Source organism: Arachis ipaensis, chromosome B2 (genome assembly GCF_059453495.1).
Source record: "Arachis ipaensis isolate K30076 ecotype BB chromosome B2, ASM5945349v1, whole genome shotgun sequence".
Taxonomy (NCBI): Eukaryota; Viridiplantae; Streptophyta; class Magnoliopsida; order Fabales; family Fabaceae; genus Arachis; species Arachis ipaensis.
In genome coordinates this window covers 106007475-106028425 of record NC_142437.1, presented here as the reverse complement: position 1 = coordinate 106028425, position 20951 = coordinate 106007475, and the positions used below count along the sequence as shown (strand labels likewise).

The window sequence follows — 20951 nt, the reverse complement described above, 5'->3', positions numbered from 1 at the left end:
TAATCCAATCACCTAGTCATACCGTGTTTATCCAGTGAGACAGCTGCTATATGGGTGCTTAACTGGATGGCCATGGCTATTGCATTCCAAAACAATCTTGTTCCACATGTAAGGGCTATTCCACATCTGTAAACCTTTTGTTACAGTGGCTCATTGTGTATTTAGTAATAACATTGAATCATGTATCTTAAATGCAAATGGAAGAGAAAGTTGTTCGGATGCAAACTGCAATTGCTCTTCTCATGGATCCCTTTAATGAAGTTACTCAATGGATCACGAATTGGCTAACTAACTGAAACATATCTTTAAATTCCATATCCACAAAATTTGTTAAGTTGGTTTATTTTGTTTTGCTTAGTTGTGTTAACAAAAGATTGCTAAGTCTATTTTGCGAATATCTTTTAATCGTACTGTGGACCATCTTTTGAAACTTTGGTCACATTGACTCCCCAAGTCTAGTAACTTTGTGTGTAATGTGAAACATCAAGTAAGTGTACATTGTTTTCTTTGGATGTATTAAATTGGTGTTTGGTCTAAATAGATTTATTTGGTGAATTACATTTTCCTTGGAAACTAAAAATAAAAAAAAGTTTACGACTATTACAATACATTACTAAAATAAATTTATTCAAAGGAATTTCTTATGATATATTTTTAAAAAAATCTTATACCAATTAATAAGACCGTTAAAATTTACTATTAGATTTTGTGTACACAAATTAAGTACTAGATTTAAGGAATTAACCCAATAATAATAGTAAACTCAATTCAGATTAGTCGAATGATAAACTTATTCGTTTAAATAAATGTTAAAAATTTAAATTTTATTATGTCTATATAACAATCTATTAATTAATATAAATGTTTAAATAGAATTTTTATTTGTAATAAATTAACATTTGACTTAGCAGACTGAGAAATAAATAGAAGAAAAAAAAATAATAACATAATGTTAGAAAAACAAAAAAAAATCAAATATTTTATTTAATATTAATAACATAAGTGTTAATTATTTTTTATTAACTGTTTTTGCTATCAAATGGGATAAGCATGGGGAAAATGGTAATAATATAAACTAAAAAGTAGAAAGTAGAAAGCGCAATTAAGCTTCAAATGAAAATAATAAGAATCAATTGTAATAATGGAGAGTAGGCCCGTGGCGAATTGTTGCTACTCCCCACTACTTCTCTACCTTCTTTCTCTTCGGCATTTCATCAAACACATCACAGCATAACACAACAACAGTCAAACAATTACACATAGTCTATTACTCCCATGCACAGAAATAAAAAACAATTAATATGCTTTCTTTAAGGACCAGCACAACTGAGACCTAGGGTTGAGAACTAAAGTAAGGGTACTGAATTTTCGCATCATCATGAACTTCATCATCCGTTAGTTGTACACCGCCAAAGTCGCTCCAGCACGTTTGAAAATTGTCATCCTCCTCCTCCTCCTCCTAACAAGTAACAAAGGCAATAATATACAACACCTTATTAATTCATGTCTAGTTTGAAGGCATTTTACCATATTAGCTATTGGTATCACTTACAGGATATAAGGAACATGTGAATTCAAAAAAGTAACACATAATTTTAAAAAATCATTATCCATTTCATGCAGACAATAACTTAATCAAAGAAAGCATCACATCATATTCATAGAACATTATTAACACTATAATGAACCCAAACAACTACAACCACAAACCTGGTCTGACCATTGCCCAAGACTTTCGTTATACAAGTCGCTCTCCAAGTAGTCCTGATTGTTGTCATGCCTATTACTACGGCTGTTTGCATTCAAGAGGCAAGATAATCGGTTATTCCCTACCTTCCTACAAAGACCACACCTCTTAACCCCCTTCACCGATGGATGATTAATCGAATCCTTTCTTTGCCTCTTCGTGCGGTGGGCCAGTTGTAGATCCCTAACGCATCCCTCAAGTGTCGATGACTGTGCCACACCAGTCCGCATGCTCGACTGGGGGAAATCTTTTTTCTGTTTTAAATTCGGTAGCTCATTGCAAAATTTATCCCTCAGCTCATTAAATTCGGCTTCACCAGAGGATCAAGAACACAAATCTCCCTGCACATATCGTTTATCGTCCAATTACGGCACGTTCTCATTGATTCCCAGCAAAAGGGTCCATTTTCCATAAATTCCCACACTTTTGACCGAACATTCTTCGACCATCGATCTATAAGAAGACTCTTTGGTATCTCTTCTGCATCAAGATGTACTAGAACTGCCACGATATGATCACAAGGTATGCCAAGTGATTCCATCCTGAAGCAAGAGCACTTAAATATTGATCTATCCCGATACTGAGACACGTTCCATTCTTTGTTAGGATTTCCTGACCTGGACAGTGTATAAATCTCACAACTTGGTGTCAATGTACATGAACGCACCTTTAGCGTACAAGCTCTTGACAACATTGGCCTGAATGCAGATCTTTCCAATGCATGTAGTGGACTCTGCAACACTAAATCCCCAATAACAGATGCCAACTCACTTTGTGCTTCCCTTGACCTCATTTGACATATGCATCGCAAGAATTGTTCAATAAAGTCTCTAAAGTTATGTCGAGAGTGCACAAATTTACCGAGCATAGAATGCAATCCCTCACACCTTGATGTTGTTCGAAACCCACCAAAGAAATGCCCACGAATGTAAGCAGTTGCCCATATTTTCCTCCTAGCATACAAGTCACAAACTCATTCATTATGTTGAAGACCAAGATCCGTAACCAATTTGACCCACCGATCTTCGACCTCTGAAATCTCATAATCAAAAAGCATGCACTTCTTAAATTCAGATGTGAACGTCGGATTGCTAAGATTAGAGGTTGCATTCCTAAGTAAATTCCATGCACACAACCGATGGTAAGCACTCAGAAACACAGATTCGATTGCTTTTTCATGGCCTTGTCCCCGTCAGTTATTACACAACCTGGTGCTTTACCCTTCATAGCCTCAAAAAATTGTTGTAGCAACCATGTATATGTCTCCTCCTTCTCATTCGCAACAAGCGTTGCAGTAAACACAATGGTTTGGTTATGATGATTAACCCCAGAAAATACAACCAACTGGCACATGTACCTGTTCTTACTATAAGTCGCATCGAACGCTAACACATCCCCAAACAAATGATAGTCTAGTTGACTACAGCTATCTGACCAAAAAAGGTGTACCAAATGACCCTCTTCATCAGCTAGGTATCGAACAAACATTCCTAGGTTTTCCCCAGCCATTGACTCCAAGAACTTCAGACAACACATAGCATCCCCCTCCTATGACCCTCCGTTGCTTCACTATCTGGTTATATATATCTTTCTTCAGGAAGGGTACATTTTGGAATCCACCCGCAATGTGCACAAACGATGAATATATCTGAGGTGTTTTGATTCCAACTTTTAGCATTAGATTCATTTGATCAATGGCGGTATCATTCATGTTCCTATGCCCGGGAAGCATAAAGGTCAATCTATCATCAAGCATGTCATGGTTGTGCTCATCCTGAAAGTACGAAGTGATCCATCTACCGCTTTCGACATGTACATGAACACACATTTCAGCCAGACATCCGCATCTAGTCTCAGGCTTCGGCTTGCGTTTGTGTCGATGGGAATCATTCTCAGACCCCGAATTTCTAAACCCCTCCCTAAAGCAAACAAATTGTTGTTGTGTTACCTCGTTTTTTACATTCCTTCTAATCTTATTCTTTCTAACAGCAAAACCGTTCATCTTTGAATACAATTGGTAGAAAGAAAATGAAACCGTCCGATCCCAAAAATGTAACAACCTAACCTCACTTGCAGTTATTTCTTTCAGATTCATATACCTAAGCTCATTAATACCGTCAACTGCTCTTTCATCCAAGTTGTCATAGAAGGTGTCACCAAAAAATTCATCGACATTACAATCAACACCCTGCACTTCTTCGGCATAATTTTCCGAAACATGACAACCCTCAATGTCCTCCCATGCCAAAGGATCATTGTCGGCACGCACATCTTCATCTTGCGAAAACAATGAACTCTCGAAATGGTCTATTATTTCCTCATCCAAGCACGTCTATATATAACATCAAACTAGCTTTCAGTACCAACAGTTTTTTTTTATTCAATACTTTCAATAGTATATCATACTCAATCACTATTGAATATCAAATAGCTTATTAAACAAATTTAAATCATGCAAGTTATACTGAAGACATCAGATAAGTTCTTCAACCTATTTTACATTGTGAAAAAATCAAATAGCTTCTTCAAAAAAAATTTTGCCAGTTGCACTAGGGATCAAATACGTTCATAACATTATTTTCAGAAAAATACCCACAAGACAGTTTAACACCATTCTACTTTTAAAACCTACGCGCAAAATATTATGATTTTTTCGTGCTTCAAAGAAAAATCTTCTAAACTATAATCACAATCCGAAAAGATCTATTATAAATAATAAACAAGAATACACTAATAAACAACAACATACTAATAAACGAACTGCATTAGAATTCAGAATTGATGTCTTAACATACTTACCATCAAATTGTAGCGAAAATACCGTGGGAAAACACAGAAAAGTAACGACTGTAACTATCCAAGCTCCAACAAAAATTCCATCCACTGAACGGAAAATAAATTTCAAAACTATCTCCTTAAGTCAACTGAATTATCCAAGCATTGAAGAAGATGAGGCATTGCAACCACTTTAACCAGTGGGTTTGAGAAACGGGTTTCACGTTTAGACATAAGGCATTGCGCAGCACAACTTTGCCTTCTTTTTTTTCTTTCTTAGGGCCATGTACAATGGACTAGCCCAAAGCTAGATAACCGAGCCCAACTCATACGGTGCCTTCTTTCTTTTTTTCCATATGCCCATTTGTTCAATAAAGAACAACATTACAATTAATATTTTTTATCTATCTCATTAAACAATATACTAATAGTCCAATGGTCACACTGAAATTTATCAAATAACAGAACACTTATATACTTATATACTTACCTGTGTCAGCAGTGAGAGGTGAATTCTTCACCTTTTCCTGCCAGGTGCAGGCTAAAATCCGCCCGTGCGCACGCTGAGCACGCAACCTTTACTTCTTATAACTTACTTAACTATTTAACATCCTAGTAATATAATCAAAGATACTGAGAAATTAACTCTACAAATAAATGCATCTTATTCTCCAAATAAAATAAAAAATATAACAAATCTAAAATAGGTTATCCGATATTAATACAAAAAATATGACCGTAAACCTAAAAATTATAGTATTTAATTTTTTTTATTGACATATAAAAAATAATAATGGTGACAGAAGGTATTTCACATATTATTTGTTATTTGATATTTTTTAACGGTTGTTTTATTTACCGACAAAAAGTACTTTAATATTAAACTTGAAAAAAAAATTATTTAATTTAGTACTTACAAAGTAGCATGGCTCCATCATTATTATTCATTATTAAGATCAAACCTATATCATTTACTATTTAGCTTTTGTTCAATATCACTGTAGGCTTTTATTCATTATCGTTAACGTAATGATATGTAACAACAATAAAAAAAATTAAATTCTTTATATATGACATATGCACAGTATTACAATAGATTTATTATTATTTACTAATATCATAAAGAACATAATATTTTCAAATATATAGTTTATTATTGTCCTAAGTCTAATATATACTACTCTATCTTTTTATTCTATTTCTCACAAATTACATATTTAATAAAAATTATTTGTTCTCATATAGTAAAAATTTGAAAAAAAAGAAACAAGATAACAATATGAAAAAAATATCAAATTTTTTTTAATGTATTTTTTAAAGTAAAAGTCGAGGGAAAAAAAAGATAATTAACACACTATATAAGTTTGTATAACGATTTAGAAAAGAAAACTTTTAAATTTGTATCATTCTATATTTTATTTCGGTCATTATCCTATATTGTAAACTACAAATTCCAAAACCTAAATTATAAATCTTACTAACCTAAAACAATAAATCCTAAAACGTAAGCCCTAAATCTTACACCGTCAGAGTTTAACCATGTTTGTCCAACTCTCTACCCTAAACCCTTTCTCATCAACCGTAAACTCTAAATTCTGCAATCCAAATTTTCGACCTTAGATTCTAAATTGTAAATTTTCACGATTCAGGAGGATTGTGTCACACTCTCCATCAACTACGAAATTATGAAAAAGTAACTGAGTGTGAGTGAAGATAGTTATGGAGTCCACCGTGGGATTATTGTTTATTTTTCTTCTAATCCTAGAGCCTTGTATAAACTGTATTTGGTCTATCAATAAGTTCAAATCAGAAGATACCCTAAACACTGTGCAACCTACGAGGGATTCACAATCGACCATTGCATCGCGGATATCGATGCTTAACCATTGTCATCGTTGGACTATCAACATAAGCTAAAACTTTTTTTTAATTCTCGCCGTGGGTCTACTGAGTAAGTGTTCTTTAATTTGTTGATATACAGGTCTAACGTTGCTTGCAACAGATTTGAATTAAGGTGCTGATGACAATGACCACCTTATTACAAGAAAACAAAATATGTCTTTAAAAAGTTCTACTATTATTGTATTACTCCGGTTGTATTTGTTTGATGTCTATTTTCAGACATAACGATTTTTGCTAATGTATAAAGTAATAATCCGACCTAATTAAGAAAAGTTTAGCTCATGTCGTGAATAGATATTCTTCTTCACTAATATTTTAAAACATACTCAAATTTTATGAAATTTTACTCAACAATTTATAATCTAGTTATTATTTAATAAGCATATAGAATTTTAGTATTTTTTTCATAAAAACACATTTTTAATTTTATTTTTATATTAAAATAAACATTTTTTTTACTAACTAACTCATTAGTTTATATTCATTATATTATTATATACTATATGTATTTATCGAAAAATAATATTAATAAATATTATATAATCTTAAAAAAAATTATATTGTTATTAACAAAAGTATTTGATTTTTTTATTTATACATATTTAATTATATTTATAATAATAATCATGACTAATAAAAAATATACTTAATTTAAATATAAGTGAGTCTAAAATTAAAATAATCAGTAACAGATATTATTACATATATTAATACAACATATATTTGATCTTTCTTATTTATTTATTCCACAACAATATATATAATTTAGTATAATTACATATATTAATCCAACATATATCAAGCAAATCTCAAATGATTAATTTAATGTACTAAAATGACAACTGCTATAATATGATTAAAAAAATTATTCATAATTTTATTCTCTACCTTTTTATGTTATTAAGATATTAAATAATTATTTTAATATTATTGTTTATCGAAGTCCAAAAATAATATATTGCATTTTTTTTCTTGTATAATATTAAAAACAACTTTTTACATCATTCAGTTGTTTTAATCTCATTTCACTATTTGAGTTTTAGGATAGTGTATTCAACTATCATCCTTTTTTTAACGTTTTTAATTAAAAAAAGACAAACAAATTACTAATTGTAACATCACCCTATCTTTTGTTAAAAATCAAGTTAAAAGACAAAAAATAACCCTTTAAACTTATCTAAACATTTCAAAACCTATAAAATTTAACGTATAAGTTAACTCAAATTACTTCTACGATTGGACTCAAATAATAAAAGTAATAGGGCATGCATCACGTATACCCATATTAAATTTAGTGTGCCCAATCCTTTTTCTTTGAATAAAACCTAACTTCGAAAGACAATGAAGCCCTTAACAAAAAAAAAAAACTCAACCTGGTCCCTAACAAAGAGGTCTTTATGTCAAAAAAAGTCAATGTTATTTTTTTGGCACAAGGAGTAATCAGTCCCAAAAAAAAAAATCAAGAATCGGATTGGGTGTTTTTTTTTAGGTCTCGTTGTTCTTTTGAAGTAATTGTCAAAGACCGGCTGGGATATTCACTCTTTTTCTTTCCACACTATTGCATCTTTTACCCACAACCCAATCAAACACGATCACATTCTTCTTAAAAGATTATCATTTGGCCACACCACCGCATCTACATTACCACGTCTACATATCAACTTTTAAAGGCTTATCTACGTAATTAATTACTTTGGGTAGTCCAACGGAATCAAACAAAAAAAATTTAACGGCCCGCCCATTTGATATAAAATAGGAAGGTTTTCACATGTACTACAGTACTTTTTTGGTACACTAATGTTCCATTCTTTTTTAGCATTAAGATATATAATAAAATAATTAGAAGGATAAAGTTGAATAAAAATATATTAAGTGGTTTTGCTCTTTTGGAGAGCACTGTAAAAAAGAGACAAGTTGTTCCCTTAGCCCACAGAAAGAATGAAAAAATTACAATCTTGTACCTCTGTGTTGTGTTGTTTTCTTTGTTACACTTTTATTTTTTTTTTCTAATCATTAACAAAATTTCATTGATCATTTTATCTCTCTTTGTTATTATTTTTTTCCTTTTTTTTTCTTTCTCCAAAACAGATGACTTCCTTTAGCACGACGTAGTACTTTATTTGTCTATTTATTTTACAGGAATATTATTAATAATTTATTATTAATTTATTATTATATAAGATAAAACGATTTTTTAATTTAATTTTGTTTCTCTTGTATATATACAGTACTTATTTATTAATCCAATTTTTTTCACTATATTAAAAACATATTATTTTATTAAATGCATATTATTTTTCAAAATTTTAAGTATTAATTATTTTAAATATTAATCTATTTTTATTAAGTTATTTAAGAAATAGATAAAATTAAAAAAATAAAAAAAAGGTAAAAAAAAATTATTTTCAATCATAATAAATTTATTTAACACACATGACTATTTTCTTTCTTTATTTCTGTTTGCTTTTTCATATTTAAAATAATTTAGAGAGAGACAAATTTCAATAATAAATTAAAAAATTTTTTTAAACATGATATATTATGCTATATTTAAGTACTATAATATAAGAAAGAAATTAAATCACATCACATATAGTAAGTATGATTTCTTTTAGTTTATTTATAACTATAAAAAAAATAATATTAACATTAAGGATACAAATTTATCTAAAATAAAAAAGTTAATAAAAAAATTTGAGAGTCTAATTATTTTTGAATAAAAATAATGAGATTCACGGATGACAAAAATTATATATTTAATGGTAATTAATTTTTTATTTTTATTATTTTACAATTCTCTTCATTTTAAAATATATTTTTTTAATAGTTATTGAATAACTTAAAAAAAAAAGTGTTTGGTTGGATTGATTTTCCAAAAAAAAATATAATAATTTAAATTAAATAATTTTGTTTGAACAGTAAGAAAGTGAATGGTAGTAATATACTATTGTCATGTTTGCAATATTAGATTTTAAGTCTTTATAAATTTAAGAAGAGTAAAGTATCGTTTTTGTTCTCAACGTTTGGGGTAAGTCTTAAAGTTGTCCCTAACGTTTGAATCGTCCTATTTAAGTCCTTAACGTTTCAAAATTGACTCAATGTTGTCCTGCCGTTAAAAATCTGTTAACGAAATTGACGGCGAGACAAAATTGAGATGATTTTAAAACGTTAGGGACTTAAATAGGACGAAAACGTTGGGGACAAAAGCGATACATAGAAATAAATTTTAATTTTATCCTTCACTAATATCAATCTTTTATGGTACATAGTTATTCAATTATTTTTTAATCACATTTAAGTAAATTACACTTAATCACATTACTTTAATTCTAAATAAATTTATTTTTTTTATAATTTTACTCTTAAAGATTTTTACTCATCATGAAATGTTTGTAAAATGACTAGAATCACATTACTTTATTATATATGTATCATTTTTTTTCCAACAAGTTTATGTACTAGTCATTCTACAAATATTTTATGATGAGTAAAAATTTTTAAGAGTAAAACTATAAAAAAATAAATTTATTTAGAATAAAATTAATCTGATTAAGTGTAATTTACTTAGATGTGATTAAAAAATAATTGAATAACTATGTACCGTAAAAAATTGATATTATTGAAGGATAAAATTAAAATTTATTTCTATGTATAGTTTTTATCCCCAACGTGTTCATCCTATTTAAGTCCCTAACGTTTCAAAATCGTCTCAATTTTGTCCCGCCGTCAATTCCGTTAACAGATTCCTAACGGCAGGACAATATTGAATCAATTTTGAAATGTTAGAGCCTTAAATAGGACGATTCAAACAATACATTGGAGACAAAAACAATACTTTACTCATTTAAGAATAAATCACCTATCTAAAATGAATCTCGTTCAATATTATTTGTTTATTCGTAATTTGTTATTAATATGTCTTATACAAATCATTTTGAGTTAGAACAATTTAGTAGTAGATATTAGTAAATTGTCCTAGGCTATAATAAAAGATAAAAACATAAATAAATTATTTTAACTAAGTAGATTTAGTAGATGATATGATTATATATAGTTCAGTTAAAACCAATTTATTAGGAGATGAAAATTTATATAAATCGGTTTTAGCCATTTCAATTTATTAGGAGAGAAAAATATATGCACATTAAAAATAATACATAATTCAAAAATTTGAGAATTAACTAAAATCAAAGCTTCTCATGCATGCATTATCTCTGTATTATTTCTCTAAAATGTTATAAAAATTAGAAAGTTAAATAAATTTATATTAGTATTTTTAAAATTAAAAACAATTAGGATTAAGAGCTTTTTCAATAATTATTGAAATAATGCGCGCGCATACACATATATATATATATATATATATATATAAAATACTATTATTTCTTACATTTGTATATTTGTTTCTTCTCCTTAAAAAATCAAAACATGTAGGTATTCTTTTGTTCTTTTTTTAAAAAAACAGAAGTTGCTAGATATATCATGTTTATTATGTTTTATTGATAGTCAAATATATAAGTTTTCAATAAAATAACTTTAAAGTATTTATCTAAACAATAATATTTACCCATTGATAGAATTAAATGATATGATTGTATTAAAACTTAGAACTAATAATTTATAAAACTAATCGCAATGAAATATATTTAAAATAAAAGGATTAATTATCTTTTTTATAAGTGTAGTTTTTTTTATGCTTCTATAAGTATAATTTTTATTTGACTATTTATCTATTATTATATGGAGAAAAAAGACTATTGTCACACCTCAATTAATAAAATTTTACTTAATCATCTTAAATTACCTTTTTTTCTATTTTATACCTAAATTTATTATCACTAATATTATAAAATTAAATTAATATTTTTTTAATAATATAATAATAGTCATGTGCATATATAATATATGGCATATAGTATATAGTATATGATAATTAAAAAAAAATTACAGATGAATTATAAGGTACAACAAATATATTTTGAATTTTCAATCTAATATTATTTTATTGTGTTTATGCAATTTAAACTAATAGCGAGTAAACTAAAATTATCAGAAATGTTCATGTCAATTTCACAAATTTTATACGAATTTAGTTATTTTATTTGATAATTATATAATTTTTTAGAAAAGAATTTTATTCTAGTACTTAAATAAAATAAACATTATTTTTAAATAAAAAAAGAATTATGTTGATATTGATTTTTAATTAAATTTAGAAATTATTATTATTAAAAAATTTATTTGACTCAAATTTTTATGTGTAAAAGAAATTTATTTAATTTTTTATTTGATTTTTTAAAATATTTCATGTTCAATCGATTTCAAAAACTTCTATTCATCGTATCCGTTCTAACTCCTAACATAGCTGCTAGATCACTATTCTTTTCTTCTATTTAGTCTTTATTGCAAGATTTTTGTAAACTCCCCTAAAATCGGTAAATAATTAGTTAATAAATTAAATTTTAATAAGGGATATTAAAAATGTGAATCTAATATTAAAATAAATTAGAGCTCGTTAAAACGAGAATTTTGACACTAATTTCAAAAAATTTAACCTAAAATTGAGACGAACGGATCGAACCGATTAAACCGAATTCAAAATAGGCCCATGGCCCAACCGAGCCCTATTTAAGGAGACAATTGGCGTCTCCTTCTCCAAAAGGAGATCCACGCAGCAACATTAAGAGAAGAAAGAGAGAGCTTTCCAAACCCTAGCCCCTTTAATCAAACTACCATAACTTTACACTCCGAGCTCCGATCGCCGCACCGTTCGTGGCCACGCGTCTAGCGCGTCGATCTCTACATTTCTGTCGGATCAATTTCACCAGTAAATTCCAATTCTATCTCAGATTTTCTACCCCCTTTTCTATTCTTGAAATTGAACCCTTGTAGTGAGATTTTGCCAATTTGGTGTTTTATGTTCAATTTAGCTTACGAAGCTTATCGGGTTTGAGTTGCTATGCATGTGGGTACGGTAAGGACAACCTAAACCCTAGCCCAGTCTTGTATTTATTATGAGAAATCTGAAAATTGGAATATATATATATATATATATATATATATATATATATATATATATGTGAATTAAGTTGATACATATGCATTGGAATTTAATTAGGAGCATTTGGAAGCTTGTTGGTGATTGGAGCCAAGACTTGGGTTGGTTTCTCAAGCTCGTGAGGGGCTGTGATCGTGTTTGTGTGGTTGTCGTGGGCCAAGCACGGTGAACGGCCAAGGTATGGTTTAGGTTTTGCGCGTTTAATATATAAGGTTGTGTGAAAACTGAGGCTAGTGCCTTATAGGATAAGTTGAAATAGTTAGATGTATTAAATGTTTAGCTTGTGATAATGTTGGATATCTTGATGACTGAGTTGTGTTGAGATTAATAAGCATGAATTGTTGGTGTTGTTGAATATATGCTTTGATATTAGTAATGATGGGTTAGTGATGTTGTTAATATAAGTTAATGAATTTCTATGATTATGACTTGTTGATTCATTGAAAGTGATTTATGAGTAGTTATTGATGAATGGAGGAGATGAATTAATAAATTCTAATCATGGTAACTTGTGGTTGAAAAGGGTGGATCTTGGAATAATATATGTGTTTTATGAATTGGTATGAGTGTTAAGGTGGAAGTAGTTAGTATTGATGAAATAGGGCTTGATATATGGTAAGTGTATAGGTTTATTGGGTAAGAAATGAGAAATTGGTGAAAATGGGGTTTGAGATATTTTGGTAAAATATGAATTTTGATGAACTTTGGTAGTCCATATCTTGCCCTACAAATTTTGAATAAAGATGAGGTTCGTTTTAAATTAAAGACTGTTTAACAAACTTGAGATTGATATAAAATTTGCGAAAAATCGAATTTTGTAGAGAAAGTTATGGACGCTAGAAAATTGGTGCAAAAAACTGAATTTTTGTAACTTGCAGCAGAATCAGGTTTTATGATGTATGCCGACGCACAAAGCCGTGCGCACGCACCTAACAGAAGCGAAAATCTACCTATGCGTGCGCACGCCTCTGTGCGCACGCACACCTGGTATTCTTCATAAAAGTGTACGTACGCACGCCCTTGTGCGCACGCACACGTCAAGATGGGCTTTCTGTTGGTGGTGCTAGCACAGGTGAGGCGCTTGCATACCAAGTGGTGTGTGCGAACGCACACGTGCTACTTTCTTGTCGAGCTGTGCGCACGCACAGGTGTGTGCGTACGCATACGCCCCGTTTTTTAGCACCTTTATTTCTCTGTTCTGAACAGGATTTTAAACCCTAAAACCTTTATTTTTGCCCTGTTAATCTTAGATCCCACTAGTAAGATTAGTATATAGCAGAAGATAGGAGTTGAGGTAACTTGGGAGTGAAAAAATAGGTAAATATGATGAAAAATGTAAAAGGAAAGTTGTTAATGAAAGGAGTTAATATGCCATGGCTTTGATAAATGGTTGTATAATGATTATAAATACGAAATGGCTTATGAATGATATCTGAGATACGAGTTTCCCTGGGTAACAGAACCGTGGCTCGCCACCACGTGTTCCAGGTTGAATCTCAATACTCTATTGACCCTACGTCGTAAGGGTGATCGGACACGTATAAATTCCCAGGTATGGATAGCCCCCAGTGAGTGATTTGAATGTTATATGAATGTGAAATCTATGCATAGACTCATGGGATGCGCAGCGGGGGACAGTCTAAGGTTTTCGGACTTGTCGGGTTGGCTGGATAACCGACAGATGAGCCTCATCAGCCATAGGACAGGCATGCATCATGTGCATTTGTTTGTATGATTGCTATGCATTATCTGGGATTGCATAATTGAACATATATGTCCTATCACCTGCTATTCTTGCTATTTGCACTATCTGCTTATTACTTGTGCGTGAACTTGTTTGGTTGTTTGTCTCTGCTGAATTTATGGAAGACGGAGGGACGGAGGAATGGTGAATGGGTTGAGTGTTAGGTGTTAGGGTTAAGATATAAGATTATAGTGTACTTAGAACACCTACCCCTATTTATGGCTTTTACTTAGAGTTTAAGTTCTGTAATTGTGATAACGGAGTTCTAGGATTGCCTCTGGCATTCCCAGGGCCTTATTTATTATACGCGTGGCACCTTTACCATGATGAGAACCTCTGGTTCTCATCCCATACTGTGTTGTTGTTTTCAGATGCAGGTCGAGAGGCTCCTCGCTAGGCGTCTAGATCTTTGAAGCGGAGTAGTCCTTGGGACATTTTGGATTCTCTGTTTGTACTTAGCTTGCTCTCCAAAAAACTTGTTTATTTTGTTCCTTATAGAGGCTACAGGAGAGTTAGGGACTTGATTCTATATTTTGGATGTTTAGGATACTTATGTATATATATGTAAATATTCTCTGGCCAGCCTTGACTTTGCAGGCTGAGTCAGGAGCTAGTTCCTCTGTATTATTGGCACTCTTGTTACTCTTTTACTTTTCTTACCCTCAACTCTTAAGTTTCTTAGCACGTAAGTAATTCCATTTACTCGAGCGTTGCGCTTTTTATTTTGCGATTTTGTTTTACCCAATTTTCAAGGCTCCTAGTTTATTATATTCTTTCTACTATTATAAGTATGTATTTTATTTTAGAGGTCGTAGCGCCTCGCCACCTCTGTTTTACATCCTAGGTGTAAAGCTTTGTGTGGTAGGGTGTTACAATTTTTCTGTAATTGCAATACATACTAATGGACAAAAATTTAACTTGTAACTAATCCGTACTTGGTACAGCATTGTTTCAGTAAAGTAGTTGGAACATGTGAAAATTTTTCTATAAAATATTATTAATTACACCAATTATATTATTCTTAACTGCATTCATTATCATCTCTAAACTGTTTGCTAAGCACCGACAATTTGGACAGACGCTGCCAAGTGCGGAATCCACAATGATTTTTGTTGGCATCATCTTCGGACACTCATTCCAACTACATGCAACACACTTATCATCAGTGGGTATGGATGGATCTTCATTCAGCACAGTAAAATTTTTCTATATATAAGGGAAGCGATGTGATGTTTGAAGTTGAAACGAATGTTATTAGGGAATGATAATTAATTAATGGAGACCACTTTAATAAACACACTTAAAATGTCTTTTTTTAAAGATGTTTATATGTGTCATTTTATTATTGGACATCTTTATTAAACCGGTTAATAATTTATTTTTTAATAAACTAGAACAAAATCAATTTATTATAATAACAATAATAAATCTAATAGTCTACATTATAATTATCGGGTCCGATTTGATCCGATCGAATTACACAATTTAAACTGAATATCTTTAAATTTTTTGATAAAAAGACAAATATATCCCTAACTTTTTATTTTACGAATATTTAAATTCCTAAAAATTTAAAAATATAATTAAATTCCTAAAAAAATTGAATTTATTGTTATTATAATAAAAAATTAATTTTATTCAAATTTGTTAAAAAATTTAAAAATAACCGTCCAATGATAATGTGACACATAAACGTCTTTATAGGAGCATCTCCTTAATTAATACACGGAAAAAGGTGTTTGCTTCGATAAGATGATAAATTTATATGTACCAATACGATAAAAACGTGGACAAATTAAAACACGACACGTGAATTATATTTTCCATGTCAGTAATCAATTTTTTTTTAAAAAATATATATCATATCAATACTTTTACTAAATTATCCTTATATTTTAATAAAAATAAAAAAATATTTTTTATTTAATTTTACAAAAAGACTTAAACATACCTTTTTTTAATATTGGAGAAAAACTACCATAATTCTTATAATTTAGTCAAAATTAAATTAACTTTAGTTTTGCATTTTTAAATCTGAAACAATTTAAAATCAAAGTTTAAAACAAAAACATACATAAAAAATAAAAAAATAAAAAACAATGTTGATCTTGTTTAGGGTTCTGGGCAAAGAAGAAGAAAAAGGAGGTGTCTCCATTAGTCCATCTCCTTTCTGCTCTTCTTTCTCCGAAGCTTTCTTCGTCTCGTCTCCACTCTGGTCTTCTTTCTCCTAATCTCTGTTCGTCTCGACTTTGGCCAGGAAGAAGACGAAGCTATGTTCGAATTGCCTCCCCTCCACGACCTCCTTGTCGATTTTCTGTTCCTCCACGACCTCCTCGTGTATGCACTCAGCAACCCATGGGAGGAGTTCTTACTGGTTGCCAGAGCCTCCACTGGCAAGCACCTCGGCCTCTTCTGCTTCAACGAAGACGATGCCCAAGCCCTGCTCTGCCAGGTTTCCATGGTCGACCCTCGCCTACGTGATGGCACCAAAGCTGTTCCCGTTGCACTCACTCACTCACTCACTCACTCACTCTCTCACTCTCACTCTCACTCTCTTTCTCTCTCTCTCTCACTCTCTCTCTCTCTCTCTCTCTCTCTCTCTCTCTCTCTCCCAATTAATATCATAAATGAAACAAGCTAACTCATCAAATCCGGGAGCGATAGAAGCGCTTCAAGATCGTTTAAAGCAACTTGAAAAAGAAAGCCAGCATCAACGAGAAGTTGGGAAGAATTTACAAAAGGAGGTAAGGCGACACCGAGAATTAGAAGATAAACTTCTAAAACTCGAAGCCGATCTCAAAGACAAAGCTACTCGGTCCACTCCTGAGGACAACTCTCGCAAGGATCAAGATCCATTCACTAGGGAGATCATGAAGACCAATATCCCTAAGGACTTCAAACTTCCGGATATGGCCTTATACGATGGCACTATAGATCCCAACCATCACCTCAGCAATTTCAAAAGTAGAATGTACCTCACCGACGCCTCAGATGCAGTTCGCTGCAAAGCCTTTCCAACAACTCTTACAAAGATAGCAATTAGATGGTTTGACAATCTACCTCCGAGGTCCATCTCAAGCTTTGACGACTTAGCCAAAAATTTTCTAGCCAGATTCTCCATCCAAAAAGATAAGGCTAAGCACGCCCCCAGTCTATTAGGAATCAAGCAAGGAGATTGGGAAAGTCTTCGCAACTACATGAAAAGATTCAACAAAACATGCCTAGACATACAAAGCCTACCAACAGAGGCCGCCATCATGGGCCTCATTAATGGCCTACGAGAGGGACCTTTTAGCCAATCTATATCAAAGAAATACCCCACATCTCTGAATGAAGTGCAAGAACGAGCGGAGAAATACATCAACATGGAAGAAAAGTCTCAACTAGGAGAAACCTACAAATCCGGATTCACCTACCCCCCCCCCCCCCGAGACAAGGATAAAGAGTCCAAAAAAAAGGAAGATCGACAGGGAGAAAAAATTAAAAAATATCATAATTATACCCCTCTTCGAGTATCCCTTGTGGATGTCTACAAAGAAGTCTGCCACACAGAAAAAATATCCCCAGCTCGACCACTGTTCACACCCTGGGCCGAGCTATTCGACCCGAGATGTTCAGTGACAAAGCGACCGACCTCTTTAGGACATGCTACCCGACCTCTTCTCAAAAAGGTCGGCCAAATTGACAGGAAAGCCCAATAAAGGCCTAAATAGAGGAACACAACCCAAATCCAAAGGCCGTCCAAGCCTATAGAGAAAAGGGTGGTTCCCTTGAAGATAAGCTGACCTCAACTCAAAGATAAAGATAAGATAAGATAACTAACTTATCTTATCTAGAAAGGTCACTCTACAACCACTATAAATACACTGGAGCACCCAGGTATAACTCATACTCTGATTCTACAATAAACCTGCTTAATACCCATGCTAACTTAGGCATCGAAGTCTCTTGCAGGTACCCCCCACCCTCTGGTGACCAAGGATCAGAAGTGCAGCCAGTCCAACAAGTCGGACACAACAGCTCCGGCCGCCACCAGCCAGCCGGACACGTCATCTCCGACCAGTACAAAAGATCTCATCCGAGATCGACCTACAGTTTCAGGTAACCCCCGGAACATTGGCGCCGTTGCCGGGGAACCTGGAAGTCATTCCATTCCCATGGCGGACGACCATGACAACGACGACGATTCAGATCTAGAGGACAGAACATCGCACAAAAACGCGGACGTTACACCAAAAGATACTCCAGAATCTAACAGAGACAAAACCTCATCAAATCCAGGAGTAATAGAAGCACTTCAAAGTCGTTTAAAGCAACTTGGAAAAGAATGCCAGCATCAACGAGAAGTTGGCAAGGATCTTCAAAGAGAGGTAAGGCGACGTCGAGAGCTAGAAGATAAAATCCTACAACTCGAAGCCGATCTCAAAGCAAAGGCTACCCGGACCACCCCTGAGGACAATTCACGCAAAGATCAAGATCCATTCACTAGGGACATCATGAAAACTAAAATTCCTAAGGACTTCAAACTCCTAGATATGACTCTGTATGATGGCACTACAGATCCCAACCATCACCTCAGCAACTTCAGAAGCAGAATGTACCTCACCGACGCCTCGGACGCTGTTTGCTGCAAAGCTTTTCCAACGACCCTCACAAAGGCAGCAATTAGATGGTTCGACAACTTACCTCCTAAGTCCATTTCAAGCTTTAACGACCTAGCCAAAAAATTCCTGGCCAGATTCTCCATCCAAAAAGACAAGGCCAAGCACGCCCCCAGTCTACTAGGAATCAGGCAAGGAGATCGGGAAAGTCTTCGCAACTACATAGAGAGATTCAACAAAACATGCCTAGACATACAAAGCTTGCCAACAGAGGCCGCCATCATGGGTCTCATCAATGGCCTACGAGAGGGACCTTTTAGCCAATCTATATCGAAGAAATATCCCACATCTCTGGATGAGGTGCAGGAGCGAGCGGAAAAATATATCAACATGGAAGAAAACTCTCGGTTGGGAGAAACCTCAAAATCTGGATTCTCCTACCGAGACAAAGATAAAGAATCCAAAAAGAAGGAAGATCGACAAGGGGAGAAAATTAAAAAATATTATAATTACACCCCTCTTAGGGTATCCCTGGTAGATGTCTATAAAGAAGTCTGCCATATGGAAAAGATACCCCCAGCTCGACCACTCAAAGGTAAAAGAGGAGGAGGAAATCGGAACGAATACTATGAATATCACCGAGTCCGAGGGCATTCCACCAACGAATGCTTCGACTTAAAAAACATCATAGAAAAATTAGTAAGAGAAGGAAAACTAGATCGGTTTCTGGCAACCCGAGATGATGATCAAAGAAAGAGAAGAAGGGAGGAAGATGTCGGACGAATCGAGTGATCACCTCGTACGCTAGAAAGACATGTCCACATGATACACAGAGGATTTGCGGGAGGAGGAATCTCCAAATCATCCCACAAAAGATATCTCAAAGAAGTATATCATGTCGAAGGAAATGAGGAAGCTCCCGACATCCCTGCAATCACATTCACCAAAGAAGATGCATCCGGTATCATCTCAGGACACGACGACCCCATGGTCATCACCATCATACTGGCAAACGCCAATCTCCACCGCACATTAATAGACCAAGGGAGCTCCGCCGACATCTTATTCAAAACTACCTTTGACAAGCTCGGCTTAGAAGAAAAGGAGCTTAGAGCATACCCTAACAGCCTGTTTGGACTGGGAGATACCCCAGTACAACCGCTGGGATACGTGTCACTACATACAACCTTCGGAAAAGGGAACCAATCCAGAACACTCAAGATAGACTACATCGTGGTCGACGTAAGTTCAGCCTACAATGCCCTAATAGGTCGGACAACACTAAATCAACTCGGGACAATAGTCTCAACTCCACATCTATGCATGAAATTCCCAACTACAGAAGGGATAGCTACAATAAAAGCAGATCAAAAGATGGCACGCTGCTGTTATAACGAAAGTCTAAACCTTAGAGGCAGAGGAGAAGAGTTCCATACAATTGAGCTTGGTAGAGTTCAGAGACGAGAAGAACTCCGCCCACAGCCCAAAGGAGAAATAGAGAAAGTTCAGATCGGAGATACCTCAGACAAAACAACTAATATTGGCACGATCCTGAAGGGAGACGCAAAAGAATTACTAGTACAGTTCTTACGAGATAATGTCGATCTCTTCACATGGAAAGCTGCAGACATGCCAGGCATAGACCCCAAGCTAATGAGTCACAAGTTGGCGGTCTATCCAGGATCTCGGCCGGTACAGTAGAGACGAAGAAAACTTGGGCCAGAACGATCCCAAGCTGTGGAAGAACAGGTACAAGCACTACTGGAGGCAAGATTCATAAGAGAAGTCAAGTATCCACTATGGCTAGCTAACGTCGTCTTGGTGAAAAAATCAAATGGGAAATGGCGAATGTGCACTGACTACACCGATCTCAACAAAGCCTGTCCAAAAGATCCTTACCCACTCCCAAGTATCGACACTCTGGTAGATGCTTCATCCGGATATAGATACCTCTCATTTATGGATGCATATTCCGGATACAACCAAATCTCCATGTATCCACCAGATCAAGAAAAGACCTCGTTTTTAACGCCAAAAGCAAATTACTGCTACATTGTGATGCCTTTCGGTCTCAAGAATGCGGGAGCTACGTATCAAAGGCTAATGAATAAAGTCTTTTCAGAT

General features: G+C 33.3%; 1 protein-coding gene and 1 pseudogene across 1 annotated transcript in view; both read right to left on the bottom strand.

Moving 5' to 3' along the window:
- Positions 1 to 1333: 1333 nt before the first annotated feature.
- LOC148575120 (protein FAR1-RELATED SEQUENCE 5-like) lies at positions 1334 to 3929 on the bottom strand (annotated as a pseudogene).
- An 11305-nt stretch (positions 3930 to 15234) lies between these two features.
- LOC148575118 (uncharacterized) overlaps positions 15235 to 20951 on the bottom strand; it is a 38715-nt gene continuing 32998 nt past the window's right edge. Inside the window, exon 2 of the transcript XR_015904824.1 lies at positions 15235 to 15367. The gene's annotated coding sequence lies outside the window, so the exon portion shown is untranslated. The remainder of the gene's footprint in view (positions 15368 to 20951) is intronic.